Source organism: Mercenaria mercenaria, chromosome 16 (assembly GCF_021730395.1).
Source record: "Mercenaria mercenaria strain notata chromosome 16, MADL_Memer_1, whole genome shotgun sequence".
Classification (NCBI taxonomy): domain Eukaryota; kingdom Metazoa; phylum Mollusca; class Bivalvia; order Venerida; family Veneridae; genus Mercenaria; species Mercenaria mercenaria.
In genome coordinates this window covers 66,326,091-66,345,219 of record NC_069376.1, presented here as the reverse complement: position 1 = coordinate 66,345,219, position 19,129 = coordinate 66,326,091, and the positions used below count along the sequence as shown (strand labels likewise).

At 34.9% G+C, this 19,129-nt stretch overlaps 1 protein-coding gene across 6 annotated transcripts in view; it reads left to right on the top strand.

Annotated features, from left to right (window-relative positions):
* Positions 1–15,167: 15,167 nt before the first annotated feature.
* Positions 15,168–19,129, top strand: part of LOC123540714 (uncharacterized) — a 36,448-nt gene continuing 32,486 nt past the window's right edge. For 3 of the 6 annotated variants that reach the window (XM_053527313.1, XM_053527318.1, XM_053527317.1), the window contains exon 1: positions 15,197–15,278. The gene's annotated coding sequence lies outside the window, so the exon portion shown is untranslated. Of the gene's footprint in view, positions 15,283–19,129 lie in introns of all 6 variants that reach the window. The other 3 variants (XM_053527315.1, XM_053527314.1, XM_053527316.1) reach the window with 3 other exon arrangements.

Below are 19,129 nucleotides of genomic sequence, written 5' to 3'. Positions count from 1 at the left end.
TGTGGACGAAAACATTAAAAAAACAACATTAATTTCAGACAGATACAACATGCACAATTATGTTTAAAGTGCTTTTTATCTGAAAAACAACACTTTAATTGTACTCACGACGCCATTTTGTTTTCTGACTTAAGTCATTTCTTACGTATCTTAAGTTTAAGCTGTTTTATGAATAAGACTTAAGTTTTTTACTTAGACCTAAGCTGAAATCACCACAAACTTAAGTAAAATCTACAACTTAAGTCAAAACTTATACTTAAGGTGCTTTATGAATACGGCCCCTGAACCTTGGTAGTGTTTGAGACAAGGTTTGAAACATAGATTTTGGGAGAAAGTTGTTAGGTGTTTGAGACATTTGCTTTGGAATAGAGTTAATGTTTGGACCTAGGTGGGTTGTGGAAAGGTCAGTCCCTCATCCTTGCAGCGTATGCTCATACTTGAAGGGGTTTCCAATTCATATACTCTCTATAGGGCGAGTGGTTCATGACAAGGCGTTGAAACCTGAAACATAGCTGGTAAAAGGTCAAAGAATAAGGATGTTTGATAAGAGTTAGTGAACAATAAGGACCACAAATTGAGTTGATTATCTGCTTGATTAGATTTGGTTTATGTTTTTTACAATCATTTACAAATCATTGGTCAAACATATCAGAAGCAAGGCAGCTTGAGGAAAATTTATTATACCATTTGTATATAATCAGAAGCAGATAGCTTAAGGAAAATTATACATAATTATATTCATTTCATAAAGTAACACCCGGTACACGTGACAACATTGAGCTACTTCTGGACAGTATCCAATGTGTGTGTTATTCGACAGGATTTGCATGTGCATGAACACAAGAATGCCATGAATGTTAAATGTTTATTTTTTATCATCATTAGTAAAAACTGCATTTACAATAGACCTCTTTTAGGACAATGAATTTCGGAGCCATAAACTAAATACTTATACACGAAAAATAATAAAGTTTGCCAGGGTTATATATGTTCATGGTTTGTCTTTGCATAGGGTTGACTTATAATAGTTTTAATGATATACCTTCACATTAATCATGCTTTCATGCTTGTATGGTGTGAAAACATGACCCTGTACTATATCAGAGAAACGCCTTTCTCAATAACATTTTAATTCAGAGCTTATTAAAATTCACCCGACCGTCTCCAACATATAATTTATCTATCAACGATTTATACATTTATCATATGCTGTTCAAACAAGATATGTACTCAACTATTTGAAGGCAAAGTAAAATAAATGTTTTGTGTGTTCTGCTCTTTTGTAAAATTAAGCTGTCTGCATGAAGACCTTCGGTAATAATGTCAAATATATAACTGTTTAGAGCGGCCGCGAGTCTTACTTCCATGGCTTTGACTTGTGTAAATGCCAACCACAATCTACTTTTCCCTTTCGAATGAACATCAATTATTCCACTATTATACGGTTATACTAGAAGGTGACAGGTGGACAATTTAAGCCCTTCCTGAATATCTTCATCTGCAAACTAATTCAGCCAATCTCTTTTCATTACAGTTTTAAAAACACAAGATAAATAATAGATGAGAGGTGTGACACGAAAGAGTTTTAGTTGGATCAATTATTGGATTTATCTAAAACGTTTTAATACTTTCATAACGTATTTCATATCATTCGAAAGTGTTTTGAAAATCCTAAGTAATGGAGATTTGGACTTTGAAGTATGACAAATAAGAAAAGAATAATAGAAAACAAAGGAAAAATAAAAGGACAAGAAGTAGTGCGAGTGACGATGAACTCCTTGATCTCAGCAAAATATTTAAAAGTTGAGAATCGCCGACGGCAAATTGTTCAATTAGCGAGATTTTGAATGTAACGAACTCGTACTGTACAATGATGAGACGTTCTCACCAGTAAATACATCTGGGATTAGTAAGGTAGAAAAAATAGATTTAACAATGGATCGTAACGTAACTATGGAAACCAATGCGGGACATAGTGGCAATGGTGCTACTTTACGAATGGCGGCTACAGATGAGGATATTATTGCAATGTTAGGCAAGTTAAATTTAACCATGGTGGATATGAGTAAACGCTTGGACAAATTAGACTCTCTAGAGAAAAAAGTCGATACTTTTGACAATGATTTGAAGAAACTTTGGATACACATCAATGACACATCCAAAGCAACACAGGAAAGATTGATCGAGCTGGTTACTGTGTAGCATCTGCAGAAATAGATCTAGAAAATACTAAATCTCGCATGATGAACCTGGAAAAGGAGCGGGACAACATGAAACATGAGTTGGACTATATGAAGGCACAGAGTATGCGCAATAATTTAATCATAGGAAATGTCTGAGAGGAAGTGAATGAAACCCCAGATAGAACTGAGAACATAGTCCGTTATTTTATGAAGGAGAAGCTAAAGGTTGACGGTGAGATAGCTAAAGGTATCAAGCCTGAAAGGGGAATCATCTCTGGCGATGCAAATGAATCAGGGAGAACCGGAAATGGAGTACAAAAGTCCAAAGCCGCGGAGAATAGTGTGCAAATTCACTTATTAAAAGGACAGAGAAATGATTAAAAAGCAAAGCAAGCACCCGAGGGGATCTTCTTTCTATGTCGCGGAGCAATATCCACCGGAAGTAGCAGCCAAATGGAGACGTTTGGTACCAAAGATGAACGAAGCACGTAAGTCGGGGCATCAGGCATGGATATCGTATGATACGCTGTTTGTAAATGGGAGACCAGTAATGGATGCATAGGGGGGACAGGATGGGCTGAAATGTTTCATATGGAACTGTAATGGTTTGAGAGCGCATAAAAGATCAGACTGTGAATTTGTAAATCTGCTGACTGAAAATGATATAGTTATTCTGACGGAGTCCTGGACGGGTAAAAATAGTAAAATAGACCTGGATGGTTATTATTGTTATAATTTTTATAGAAAATTTAAACACAGAAATACAAAACGAAACAGTGGTAGAACAGTTATATATGTGCGTAACGAGCTTAAAGGTGGTATATCAATAGTGAAAAACACCCACGATACCATAGTGTGATTGAAACTTGATAAAGCCTTTTTGTGCATGGAATTATATGTATATATAGCTACAGTATACTTATGGAGCGATGCCTCGCCGGTTACGAATATTATAGATGTAGATCTGTTTGATTGTTTGCAAAATTATATTTATTATTTCGAGGCCAAGGGGACAGTTCTAGTCGCTGGTGATTGCAATGCTCGGACATCGTGTAAAGCTGATTACATAATGTGCAAACGGGCTAGACCCGGAAACTGATGATCCAGACTACCGTTCCTACATACCCCTCCCGAGATTCTCCAGTGACAAAATAAGCAATTCCCAAGGTAACAAACTGTGAGGCCGTCCAACTGATTTAAACACGATTAGTAACCTGAAACTTGTACATGTATATTTTTGATCGCATTGAACCAGAAGTTACATCAACGATTTCAGTTTTTATGTCAGACCTAAAACACGGTATTAATCGATAGCCCTACCTGTTTTTGATCAATCGCTTTGAATATTGTTATTTAGAAAGATATGCGAGAAAAACATCGCTAATATCGGCCTTTCGCTCCGCGACATTTGTTTACTTCCGGTTGCTCCGGTGTCAACGTACGTTTTATATAACGTCATTTTCGATTGGATAGTAGCTATCTCCACGTACGTCAAGTACCGTTCACGTACCGTTGTCGTATACGGAGCTGTGCTGAAACTATAAAAGGCCCGTTTTTCGGCTCCTCAATTGTCAATCGTTCATCCACCCTGAAGACAGTAACCCCTATGTTGAAAACATAAAGATCGGCTCCACAATTCTTAATTAATCCTGACATAAGCATACTGTATATAAGTCATTGAACAGTGACTTCTGGAGATATGTGGAACTTATGAATACTTTGTGAATTACTGAATATATTACTATGGAACTGATAGAACTTTATATTTGAATAAAAGATGTGTGACTGATTTGGCTCTTTGCTAGAGATATAGGTACATTGTCATCACTCTTTGTCCGAACCCAACTTAACAACTGTTCCCGGTCCTAGGCAGGAGTGCCGGCGGAACAAAACTGCTCGATTTATGCAAAGGAACATCACTTAGAATTGCAATAGGCCGCTTAGGCAGTGATTGTAGTAAGGGGCGTATACTTGTTATAATAGAAACGGTTCCAGTGTAATTGATTACATACCCTTAAATGAGCAAAACTTTAAGATTATCGATGGCTTTAATGTATGCAATTTTAACAATATTTTAGTGATCACGCTCCAATAACATTTAATTTATTATATCGCAGTAACTTAGACATTGATAATAAGGTTTACGAAACGGAATATATAAAGTGGCGTGATGAAGAAACATATCGGGCAAGACTAGTTGAAAATACGGTAAAGTTCAACGACATTCTGAGAGGCGGGGCTGAGGATGCGGCGTCAGTGAACAACATGGTGAACGACTTCACGAATATCATTCGAGAAGTGGCGGATCCATTGTTTTAAAGAACTGTCTTTAAGACACGTCGTTTTAATGACACACGTTCAGATAATAGTAACAAATGGTTTGATTTTGAATGCAAAACAGCAAAAGGCGTTTACAAAAAAGCCTTGTATAATTTCAATCGGTCACACAGTGATCAAGATAGAATAGAATTGTGTATATGTAAAACATTGTATAAACAACTTATCAAACGTAAATGTAGATCGTATAAATTCAAACATACTCGAGAATTTGAACGTCTTAAAAAGGGTAAACCTCGATATTTTTTTGGAGGTACTTTAAAAGTAATACTACAGGCACCAGTAATATTCCTCTAGAAGATTTTAAATTGTATTTTCAAGATATGTTTTCAAACGTAAATAATAGCACACACACAGAATCTGAAAACTTCAATATTTTAATGATTTTAATAACGATGTACCTGTATATGAAGAGCTAGACGCAAATATATCATACATTGAAGTTTGTAATGCAATCAAACGTTTTAGCAGAAACAAAGCGCCTGGTGAAGACAAGTTGTTAAATGAATATTTTATTGAAGCATGTGACAATTTAGCTGGACATATTACTATATTGTTTAATAACATTCTGAATTCAGGTTGTTTCCCAGAGGTTTTGACTAAGGGTATTATAGTACCATTACATAAAAAGGGAGATAAATGCAATGTCAACAATTATATAGGCATTACCTTATTTAGCAATTTAGGCAAATTATTTACTTCTGTTTTAAATGCACGCGTCACGAAATGGTCGGATGATAATAACATTATTTCTGATGCACAGTTTGGTTTTAGGAAGAATAGATCAACAGTAGACGCGGTCTTTATACTAAACTCTTTGATACAAAACTTTGTTAATAACAACAAACGTTTATATTGTTGTTTTATTGATATGAAACGTTGCTTCGATTCTAACTATAGAAACGCACTATGGTATTAATTGTATAATATGGGTCTTAACGGAAAAATATTACGCAAAATTAGAAGTATGTATTGTTCAGTTAAATCATGTGTTCGTTCATTTGATACTGATAGTTTTTCAGATTACTTCGAAATTGCAGTCGGCTTACATCAAGGGGAGATAATTTCCCCGATTATGTTTTCTTTGTTTATGGAAGATTTAGAATTGTATTTACAAAATAGAATCGAAGTTGGGCTCACTTTAAATGAACTATGTTGATGACGACATGGTAATTTTCGCTTAAACACATGTTGATTTGCAATCATCCCTTGACACACTTTATAAGTATTGTAATACTTAGGGGCCTCGAAGTAAATGTCGCCAAAACCAAATGTGTTTTGTTTAGAAAACTTGGAGGCTTGCATAGAGGTGAATCTTGGTATTATGGAAACAACTCTTGTATTATAGAGACTGTAAATGATTTTGATTATTTTGAGGTTACTCTGAATTATACAGGGAATTTTACATTAAAAACCCAGACTATGTACGGAAAAGGCCTTAAAGCTATGAACAAGCTAATTGCCAATTTAAAGAAACATGAAACATTACCAAAATTAGCATTGCAGCTATTGGATTCCTTTGTTGGTTCCACAGTAAGCTACGGCTGTGAAATATGGGGACTTTCTAAGTCCAAACAGTTGGAAACTTTACATATTAAATTTTGCAAAACATTGTTTGGAGTTAGGCAATCCACATGTAATGTTGTTGTATATGGGGAATTGGGACGGTACCTTTTATACATTAATAGGTATGTACGCATTGTAAAATATTGGTTAAAGCTATGTCAGAGCAATAATATTATAATTAAAACTATTGTAAACTCCGAGCTTAATGAATCCGCCGTGGGCAAAGTTAATTGGTTTACTCATGTTAAAGATCTTTTGTCAAAATACGGGTTTTCGTATAAATGGAATGACATTATAAATAATAGGCATCTGATGAGGAATGGTGATTCAGCATTTATTTCTATGTTTAAACAACGTCTGATAGACGAATTTTCTCAAGAATGGCGAACTGGTGTTAATAGTATGGAAGTATTGACTCTGTATAAAAGTGTTAAAGAATCACCAGAACTGGAACCATATTTAATTAATATTGTGTCTCGCAATCTGCGCATTGCACTTACAAAATTTCGAGTGTCTGCTCATAGTCTGAGAATACAGACTGGCCGATATGGACGATATAGAATGGATAGAAAATTAAGGTCTTGTCAAATATGTAATAGCAATGATATAGAAGATGAATTTCATTTTGTATTTAAATGTTTTCCGTATGAACAAGTGAACAAATGAACAAATATATCAAACGTTATTATATATCTAGACCAAGTATGTTTAAATTCATCTAACTGTTATCCACCAAAAATAAACCAGAACTATATATGTTAGCTAAATTTATCCAGGAAGCACTTGAAATACGCACACTTAGACTGTAATATAATTTATTTTATTTATAATTATGTTTGTGTCATTTGTAAATATAACTTCTGTTCTAAAGCAACATTGTACAATGTACATGTTTTAGACTATTCCGGTATTCGAATTTGTCAAAGTAGACTGCGATCATGCAGTGAGCAACAGGTTTGGTTATAATAAAACATATATTGTTTTATGCCATAAGGCTACTATTTATAAAACACTAGAGTGAATGTTTGTTATACCAGTTCATAAGACATATCGTGAGTTTTGGGCAGATCAAGTATAACACTTGTATCATATTCGTTTCTGTTCAAAATACGAATTAGAAGTGTAGATATTAAACAATTTGTATAATGAAGGTGAGGCTGGTAGAAATATTAGCTTTAGACTGTATATATATTTAATTATACAGATATCGACCAACATCAAACTGTTGTTAATTATGTATGTCCATCCGAAAATATTTTCCATCCATTCATTTGGACATATCTGTATTCTTAATGTCACAATTTCGTTATCAAGTGAATATTAAACTGTTATTGCTTGTCACTAGAAATAGTTTTTGTGAGAAATAAAATATGTTCTGTTCTGTTCTCTTCAATAATCATCTTACACTGAAGAAACAAAGCGTGGTCTTAATTCAATTGGGTACATCCGGTACTGTGCATACTGCTATATCAAATTAATAAAATGTTTAGGCTTTTAACACATTGTCTTGACCTTTTATATTGAACCGTGGATTTGTAAGTAGATATTTGTTTTCCTCAGTTATTTCATGCGAAGAATGTAAAATCACCATCATGGAAATACAAAAGAATACAGTCATTCTGTGGCCAGTTACCCTTATCTATATACTCTGAACACTGTTTAAATTGTACAGGAGATATTTCATAAATAGCTTAAATCTAACCCTGATTGAACAATCACGAAAGACATGTTTCAGAAAAAGTAGTCAGAAAACTGTTTACTTTCTGTTCAGGGCTTTGTCTGTGTTTACGTTGCTTTAAAAAGGATTTTTGAGGATTTACATGGTAGTGCATGTTAATCATGACCTGAATAAGTAATCTTCTTGTGGAGGTCAGATATTTGTTTTTTGATATGAGATGTTTCAACCTAAAATACGTCGGTCATGTGAGCGGCAAGAGGAACTGCAACTGCATTCGCCGGCTACGTGAACTGCAAACAAAATAAAATCCTATTTATGATTTTCCATTGTGGCCTGTTTCCATTAAGTTACAAAATATTTCTTGTGATATGTTTATACTTTTACCGGTATTAACCCCAAATTGCTAAAAGTTAACCCAAATGTAAATCGCGAAAATACATGATATGCCGCTTTGCCTATCTCGCAAGACCGGCACACACCGGCGTACGCCGGATAGACCCAGGCAGTACCGGGAAGCCAAACGAACGCATTGCCGGTTGCCCGCGGCGAAACGTTGTACGCCGCAAAACTGAAATATGCATATCAAATGTAAATGTAAATGTTCGTGAAAAAAGTGATATTTACTGTCTATGTAATCCATACTTGAGAGCACGTTTGTGATCCTCCAAAGCTGAATAAATTTCAAAGTAAATTAATTTATTTCACAAAAAGTTCTGTTAGAACACGAGTGACTTTTGTTCTATACTAGATATACAACATAGTAAAAAAGAGACCTATCATCTCCGGAGGAGCAAATCATCTTAAAACAAAAAGAAATAAAAAGGTCATCTAAAAATAGTGATATGAGACCAGTAGACAGTTCATTAACAATGTTGTTGCTCCAACATTTTCAACATCTCTTTGTTTAGATATGAATGCGATCAAATATATTACATTAAAAGATACAATTCAAAATCTGCAGCATGTTGAACTCTAGTAAAAGGTGATGTTGACGGCCTTCAGTCACTTAAGAAATCAAACACCGAATAACAAGACCGAGTTGATTACTTTGAACTCCAAGTCGATAAATCTGAATAATACAGTAGGCGTGATAGTTCAAGGATCTCCGGGATGGTAGAGACTAAGGATAAAAATACTGACAGGCACATCATGAATATGGCTTCCGCGATTGGGTCACCATTATCCCTGCAGGTCATTTCTTTTTCCGACAAACCGAAGTCATCTTGGAAGCCTCGTGAAATACTAGTTTGTATCTCGACGACTTCTTGATCTATATTATCGAAATCGGGTACTGCTGAAATCAAAAGGTTATAAAATAAAAATGTGAATATGTGAAACAAGATATGGAGCAATCTTCTGTACGAGAACGAAAGTTTGTTGTAAATAAGAGAATTGTTGGAGCTTCGTCGAGAAATGGAAACATAGACATCAAATCTTGTAAAACAAAAAGACAATTGCGCACAAAATAAATTACAGGCGAGGCCTGGATCCATTTTACTCCCACTTGTATCATGACTGACTGATTGACTTTTATAACCTGTTGATAATAATGACTGATTTACCTTTGCAGCACGGTATATTTCTGCTCATCGAAGTATAATAATAAGAGCAGAAGTATACTGGTCATCAGGTGTACGTATGTCATGTTTCACGTGCGGTGCGTATGTACTTGTCTGTCGGAGAATGACATTATTGGCTTAAAGATAAATTGTACATATTAAGTGTTTTCATCGGTTTGCTTCAAATGTACCGTAATTGTAAGACTACGCAAATTTGTTTCGTGTAATTCAATTTGATTTCCGATTCATGCACATAAGACATAAGCTTCATAATTATGCCTACCTTTTAAAAGTTGCATGTTTATAAATTATGTTGACAATTTGAATGTTTCGTTTACGAAACGAATAAAATGAACATCTTGTCTTAACATTTCTGATCGTAATATATGGTAATATCCCATGTATGCCTACAGCTGTGCAAGTCGTATATAACTCCACAATTTCGGTGCGAATGTTACATGTACGTGTCGCTTACGCAATTCGTTTATGCTAATTGTCGCACCATTACATATGATTATATACATAGATTATCTTATTCGATTTACTGTCTCTGTGCTCATAAATCTCAAATATGAATACAGTTTTGAACTACGTATACTTTTGAATGCTGAATGTAAGATAAATTTTATGTGTTTCACGTTTTAAATTAGTCTCTTAAACTGCTCTTTCTGGAGTCATACATGAGTACACATCATTTATAGTTGTTTCTCAAACGACTTGTTCACGATCTGTAGTTGATTTATGAATACTTTTTGTCAATCCTGTGAATAAACCACGGATAAAAATCACCAGCAACTCAAAGAATTTGATATGTATGTAATATAAGAATCTTTCAGTGGTTAAAGGTGCCGATGGTAACTGTCTATGCGGTAACGAGGCTCTGTCAAGTTATCGCGAAACAGTTACCCGTGAGCGAGATGTTTCCAACCGCACCTTCAACTAGTGATAGATGATAGATTTTTTTTTTTTTTTTCTTTTTTTTTTTTGCATACCGTATTCTTCAGTTAATAGAAGAAATAAAATAAAACAACTGTTTTTTTAAGCTCTATTTTATTAGAGTAGCGTATGAATTACGCATTCATTCATAAATTTCAGCATGTGAGTCATCTTACACACCAGGGTGTAAGACCGCTTTTTCGTCACCAGCAAAGAAAACGGGGAAATCTTGTCTGACATACAAGAACATATGCGTCTTAATTTTCAGTCGGTTACGTACGTAATTGCCTCATCAGCAGGTAACTTCCTGTCTACGCTGTGGTCGCTTTGTAGCATGATCTGATCTATGCACATGCATCTCATATAATGCAATATGCTTACTGGCAAAGTATGCAACATGTTTTGTGCCATTTGCGTAATTTGAATCTTCTTATTGTGTCAATATTGTGTACATGCATCATCTGTATTTGTTAGACTATGACAGTTCATTCAAAGTAATGAGCCTTCTTATAAACTCTGGTAAGGTCTCTGTAATATGAGTCATCAATAATCATCTGAATGTGACAGTGGCGTAGATAGTCTCATAAACTGTATATTTATTCATATTGTGTCAACATTAAGTTTCTATATTTATTTTTGAGCTGAGTAACATTTCTGTGCACACACATCTCATAAAGGAAATTTCCTCTATTTTGAATACAGAAAATATCATTTGTACTGTGGCATCATTATGTATATGCACCATCTATACTGGATCTGATGTATGGAATCTACACCCATTTACCAGTCTGTCGGCATCTATCTATAAAGAAGGATAAATATCCATCAGAATGAGCAAATCCTATAGCATTGTTTGTATAATTAGCATATACATGTAATATAAACACAGAAAACCAACGAGGGTGAAATGGGGCAACGCCTTTGAACGGTCAGTGGAAAAAATACCACTGTAAAGTTTAAACCGGTTGACAGTGCACCTTTTCACACTATTTATCCTCAGTCATGTTTAGGTACAGGCCAAGAGATGTGAAACAGGATCAAATTTCAAAAAGAAACATACAGCAATGCATATACTGACGTGTACATAATTAGCAGAATGTACATAAGGTAAACATATAGACAACTAGGACTACAGGACATGATATTAGGGGGCGGCACAAATACAGTCAGGGACTTACAGTTGTTAATGGTGCATCAAACCTCACTCTGCCTTATACCAACATGTTACAAAGTCACGGTGGAAATACAGTCAGGGACTTACAGTTGTTAATGGTGCATAAAACCTCACTCTGCCTTATACCAACATGTTACAAAGTCACGGTGGAAATACAGTCAGGGACTTACAGTTGTTAATGGTGCATCAAACCTCACTCTGCCTTATACCAACATGTTACAAAGTCACGGTGGAAATACAGTCAGGGACTTACAGTTGTTAATGGTGCATCAAACCTCACTCTGCCTTATACCAACATGTTACAAAGTCACGGTGGAAATACAGTCAGGGACTTACAGTTGTTAATGGTGCATCAAACCTCACTCTGCCTTATACCAACATGTTACAAAGTCACAGTGGAAATACAGTCAAGGACTTACAGTTGTTAATGGTGCATTAAACCTCACTCTGCCTTATACCAACATGTTACAAAGTCACGGTGGAAATACAGTCAGGGACTTACAGTTGTTAATGGTGCATCAAACCTCACTCTGCCTTATACCAACATGTTTCAAAGACAGGTCCACTTCTACATCTTATAATAAAGGAAAATGTCTTATATATATATATATATATATAATATATATATATATATATATATATATATATATATATATATATATATATATATAATATATATATATATATATATATATATATATATATGTCGCATATCCCTATGTTAGCTAAATTATCATCACTGAAAGCGAAACAATCCTTTTGCAAAAATCAGGTTTTTGCTTCAGGGATTTGATTAGATCAGTTTCGGTTATAAATAATTCTAAAATGACCAGTGTCTGACATTGAACATTTGATCCATAACAAATGGAATATCAGAATCATTATGGAGCCATTTTGACTTGTTAGTCTAGACAACGTGCATTGATTGGTCAAGCAGATCATACTAAATAGTTGGAACAAGTGTATATGATCAATAACAATTGTACAAAGGATGTGATCATTCAGTTATAAATCACTAAAATCAGCATAACAAGAAACAATTCCATTACAGAATGTCAAATGCTAGAACGACATCAATTTGAAACCCTATTTTCAACCAATTATTTGATATCAACAGGGAATTGTGTTAAGAGTATATCTGTGATGTTGTTTTATGAAGACAATTTAGTTTATCGTCTAGTAACTTCTATATCATTTTGATAGTATCATATATTTCTAGAGAGATCTTAGTCCTCATGAATGAATACTTAGAAATCGAATTGTGTTTCTAGACATAGAAATATGTTCTTGATATAAACATGCTGACGATCGAAGTTAACTATTACCAGTTCTTGTCTGGTACTCACAAAATCATATTAAGTTTGTTTGTTTGTTTGTTTTGGGTTTAACGCCGTTTTTCAACAGTTTTTTTTTTGTTTAACGTCGCACCGACATAGTTTAAAGAAATGGCGATTTTCCAGCTTTGATGGTGGAGGAAGACACCAGGTGCCCCTCTGTGCATTATTTCATCACGAGCGGGCACCTGGGTAGAACCACCGACCTTCCGTAAGCCAACTGGATGGCTTCCTCACATGAAGAATTCAACGCCCCGAATGAGGCTCGAATTCTGTACCAGTACAAACCTTTTCTCTACAAATAACTGCCAACTTCCCCACATGAATCAGAGGTGGGGGACTAATGATTTCAGACACGTCTTTTATCAAATAGTCACAGAGAACATATGCCCCGCCCGAGGATCGAACTTACGACCCCGCGATCCGTAGACCAACGCTCTTACCTACTGAGCTAAGCGGGCGGGCTTAAGTCATAGCTGTTATATTGAATTAGATATTAAAAGAAGATGACCTACCGATACTTCTCATTGTGCGTCTGCGTGTCTTGAGCGGTGCCCTTACAGTGTTGTTATATCTTACTTGTCTGTTTGTTTATCTATGTAAGTTAGTTGTGTGTGTGTGTGTGTGTGTGTGTGCGTGTGCGTGTGCGTGTTTGTGCGCGCGGCTGTAGTATACGTTGTAGGGTAACTGTGATTAAGGTGCGTAGCATTCCCTCTAGAATATTCATCATTATTCTACTTTCCCCTTCACCACCACACCACCCCCTCCCCCCCCCCCCCACCCCCACTTTCTACTCCCTACCCCTTCCTCCCTTTTTTTCTATATTTTGCATAAAATTAAAATGTACTTGTTGGATTTTTGAAGCAATCCGTCTATAACATTTTCCTTTACAGCTTCTTTTTGTTGTGGGCCTTCTTTGCAAATGAGTGGCTCTGAAGCTGTGTTTCCGAGAAATCTACCTTTACCTTTTATCTTTTGATGCTTTATCATGCTTTGCACCGCAAGTCCAAATACTATGGAAAAGGAAGACTATACATTCTTTCGAATACGTCCGGCCTCAAAAGTAGAACCAACAATCTTTTACACCGCTGCTGGGTAGTTTTCTAATTTAAAAAAAAACGCCATACCAAAACCGGTTAAAGCCCATAGCGATGATTACTCAACTATGAATATCCACTCAGCTGCGAAGGTCATACACACACACACACACACATCAACATGCAGCGTATCTGCCCATTACATAGAAATATTGAAAGAGATTAAGCAATCTCTTGTCAGATAGCATTATATTACGGGCGCAAGACTTTTCCATGCATGTAGCTTTGTTTGTTTGTTGTGGGTTTAACGCCGTTTTTCAACAGTATTTCAGTCATGTGACGGCGGGCATTTAACCTAACCAGTGTTCCTGGATTCTGTACCAGTACAAACCTGTTCTCCGCAAGTAACTGCCAACTTCCCCACATGAATTATCAGAGGTGGAGGACTAATGATTTCAGACACAATGTCGTTTATCAAATAGTCACGGACAACATACGCCCCGCCCGAGGATCGAACTCGCGACCCAGCGGTCCGTAGACCAACGCTCTTACCTACTGAGCTAAGCGGGCGGGCTTCCATGCATGTAGCACAAATGTGATGTAAGAATAATATGAATTTAGATGTACCATACACCTTACTCAATATAATCCATTTAAGCATTTCTGAAATATGTTAAAAACATTTCTGTTTTGTGCATGTTATTATTATCATAGATATCCAGACATGCGCATTTGCTATCATACCGTAGTGCTTTACTTGACTTTTCAAACACGTGAAGAAATGATAAGGCTGCCTATGTACATTAAATTTTGTTTGTTAGTTAGTTTGTTTGTATTGGGTTTAACGCCGTTTTTCAACAGTATTTCAATTATGTAACGACGGGTAGTTAATCTAACCAGTGTTCCTGAGCTCTGTACCAGTACTAACCTGTTCTCCGCAAGTAACTGCCAACTTTCCCACATTAATCAGAGGTAGAGGACTGATGATTTAAGTCACTATATCTGTTATCAAATCGTCACGGACAACATACGTATCGCCCGTGGATCGAACTCACGACCACACGATCCGTAGATCTGTGCTCTACCTAATAAGCTAAGCGGACGGGCACATTAGAAATTAAAACTTGAATTAAAAGTTATTCTATTATCTGAAAGAGTGTGTTCTATTTCACATTTATTAATGAACCAGACTAGATAAATAAGTTGTTATGTTTCTGCAAAAAGGTTTTGTGCATCTATCCATATCGTAAACAGATTTAAATAAGTATAATTTAGCTGAGTGGTAAAACAGGTATTTACATTGCATGAACTTTGTAATGCATTTTATGTAGGTGTTTTTATAATGTTCCACACTGTTGCATGATATGAAAGGTATAAATGAGCTAAAATCCGCAGGCAGTGCATTCGTCTGGGAGCCGCAGTTGAATTTGTTAGGATATTTCGAGGAGGATTTGAGATTTCACTTGTTTTGTTCGTGAGTACGTCTTTCTTGTTAATACAAATAATACTTTTATTACGTTTAGTTGAAAAAAGACATCATTTAATAATAATGTTGTTTACCTGTATGACAGACGGAACCTTCGCCGTTGTTGAAAAATAAAACATTGGTTGTAGGTGCGTACGGGAATATCCGCATATCGTATAACTTTAGGTGGTATTCTCGTTACCTCCTAAACAGTTATCTTCGAGTCGGATACTTTATCCCGCACATACAACCTGTAAACTTATCTGACCAATGCTTTAGTTATGCATTTGAATATAATTCATTATGTTATATACATCTCTTTATCATGTAAAGAAAATCATGTCTCTTTTCATAAATACTTGCAAAGATAAGATTTTGTAAATTACGTTATATGAAATACTGATAGTAAAAAAAAAGGTAACATGACTTTGATAGAAAGTAACACGGACTTGATTTTCGATTTGGGGAGAAAATGTATTAGCGGCTCGGTGGCTCAATCGGTAGAGCTTCAGTAAAGTAGTACTATAGAAGAACTTTTTTCTTGTCCTGTGATGTAATATTTTTAAAATACAGTATTAATTATACAATGTTTCTACTGTTAAAAACAATTAATTTTATAAAAACATTTTGACCTACTGTTTTGTCCACATTTTCCGCAACCAGTTTTAAGTCCAGTTTGCCTTTATTATTATTTGAATGATTGTCTAAAGACGATATTTAAGGGTGTCTTTTATGTTAAATTACAGCCGATTTTGACATCAAATACGAAATTCTTATCAAAAATAAAATTTGACTGTATTTGTTAATGGATGATTATACAGCTTCCAGACTACCTACAATTTAAGCAAACATATTGCTATTTTATTTATTTATTTATTTTAAGGTTTTCGGAACTGTAATTTGCTTGATTTAACAGTCGAAAAAAACTTCTGGCTGTAAAATATTGATAAAGGCATTTGAAAAAATAAAAAAGATCCGTATGAATGTTATATTGTACAACTACAGGCTTTGTATTATTCAGCCGCAATTTGTTAGGAAGGTAAGGTGGATCCTTCAATAAGACTTATAAATACAAACACTCAACAAAATCAGCATTTAATAATCGTAAATCCATACAAAAGCGGTAATTTGCTTTGAAGTATTGTTAGGTATTCAAACAGTCACCTGAAAATTTACACTCTTATTATCGTAACGACGCATTGGTCGAGAGGGCTAAGACGCTTTCCTACGGAGGTGAAGGCCCCTGGTTCGAATCCTGGCTACTCCTATTGCGGTGTGTCCTTGGGCAAGGCACTTTATCACGATTGCCTCAGTCGGCCCAGCTGTAAATGAATACCAGCAAATTGCTGGGGTGAGGTATAATTGGGTTTAACTGTTCTTAATATAGGGTCGCAGAAAAGCTCTATAGAGCTTATGTTAATTGTTTCACCAAGCGACGGTAAATAAAATTTACCTTTACCTTACCTTTAAAATATACAAAACAAAAAGAGACTTGAGAACCAAAACACAAGATCCGTTTAAAAAGCTATATAAGTCTAGTATTATAATATAATAATAATAATAATAATAAAAGAAATGCGTTTAACAGTCAATGAAAAAAAACTTTACGGTAGCATGGAGTTTGAAAAAAATAGGCAAATCGTATTGGAACTGTCGATAATCTTTGACAAAGAAACAAAATTGGATTTCGACAGCCGTTAGTAGCTTGACAAGCTTCAATTGGGCTTTAACAGCATGTAAGAGCAACTGTAAATCATTTTGCAAATAGGACTGAGGCGTATATCATGGTATTTTACACTTGAGAAGTCCTTGAAAAGCAGCACAATAAACTATAAAATATTGACTCACCAAACTTTATGTTATGCTTGGTTATGTTCTATGCTTCAAAAAAGATCTTCTTTTCTATAAGCTATCACAATTCTTGACATCTTAAAATGTCTCCCGTTATTTAGACACAGTGTTGTATTTCCTGGTCCTTTGTGTCATGGAGTTCATTCATATATAATAAGGTACTGCTTTAGCCGGTGCTAGGAGCGTGTGGAGTGTTTGACATTTTATTACTCTCGTGACCAACTGCTTGGTTATTATCTATTCTGCAAAAGGGTCTTCTTACTGATTTTCGTTTTCTTTCGTATATTCTTATTTATTCTATTGTTTACAAATATTAGAGTAAAATATACGCTGATTTTTTTTTATTTTTGACATTTGATAAAATGGCTGCATGCTTATGTTATTGTTTGGATGAAAGACGGGCTTTTTGAAATTTTATCGTATTGTTCAAAAGTGTAATTTGAAATTCGGCATTCAGAAGTCAGTGATAGCGAAACCTTGTTTTAACCTTTAGCCTGCTGGCGGCAACTGATTCTGATTCTGCGACCAGTGCAGACACATTCGCGCAGGCTGATCATGGTCTGCACTGTTCCCTATTCAGTCAGTAAATTTTCAGTAAAATAGAAAAAGTGGAAACTTCACAGGTCGCTCAACACGACAAATACGAAAATGTTGCAGGCTCGGTTTGACTGACCCTGTTCATGGACGGTAGTGGAAACGCCCGTCCACGCCCTCTAGCCCCGGGTTGAGCAGAACTCAACATTTACACATGGTAAAAGTACAAAAAGCAATTTAGAGACATCCGCAGATGTATTCAAACGGCGGTGCACATGGAACCTTCAATGATACACGGGTTGTGGCGTGTAATTCCATGAACCCCTTTGAATAATAAATGGTATTGCCCATATTGAATAGTGGACTAGTCCATTTTAAAAAATTAGCAGGGTAAAGGTTATTATTTTGTGATATAGAGATTAGAATTCTAGCATCTGTTTCATGCTCTTTCAAATCAAACAAATTGTAAAATGTTATTTCAAGAGGACATCATCTTTCAAGTCAAACGAATTGTAAAATGTAATTTCAAAAGGACATGATCTTTCAAGTCAAACAAATTGTAAAATGTAATTTCAAGAGGACAAGATCTGTCAAGTCAAACAAATTGTAAAATGCAATTTCAAGAGGACATGATCTTTCAAAGGTCACTTTACATAACATAATTTTAATAAAATTTCAGAGGACTTCATTTTCTTCCTGTAAAAATATGAAGAGGTAGCGTTGAGAAAAATCGAGAATATTGAATGATTTGTTTCTCCATATTCCGAGCTAGAAGATTTATCTTGTTTGTTAAATATATTTTAAAAAGTGAGTGCTAAGTCTTTTACATACCGAGAAACAGTCGTTTCTTTGATTTTTTTTAGTGTTCTAATACTATTGTTAAGAAACGAACTCATTGTTTACGTGTAATCAGTATCAATCACAAAAGGAGTTACTGAATTATTTTTCATCTCTAAAATTGTTGAAACAGCCAATGAGTTTAATAGCTGTCTGTGTTTTGCAAACTATTCAGAAAAAAATAAATTAAAAACTTACTAGTTTCTAAAAACTATGTTAAATAGGAAGGCATACTTCTTGCACACAGTTGTAGAATATCAATTATTAAATATTTTTAATATAATCCATAGACTTATAAAACAATTTAGAAGAAAAGTAGCTATGCTTTACTGAGACATATAATATGTTTATATACGTTCTAATATAATTGCACTTTTTGTTTTGATAATGCATGTAACTATGACCTTTCTGTAGCTGATAATGAATTTAATGACGGTAGTTGAACTTTATATATCAAATAATTAAGCTTTTCTAAAACAATGACATGTTATACTACTATGAGTATACTTATCTTGATCATATTTTATGATCGAATGTGGTTCCACTGTGTCTTAAATATTTAACTTTATATTTATTTGTTTCATATATCTTACTATTCTGTGTCATATTTCTTAATCTTCAATTGCTACATTTATTCT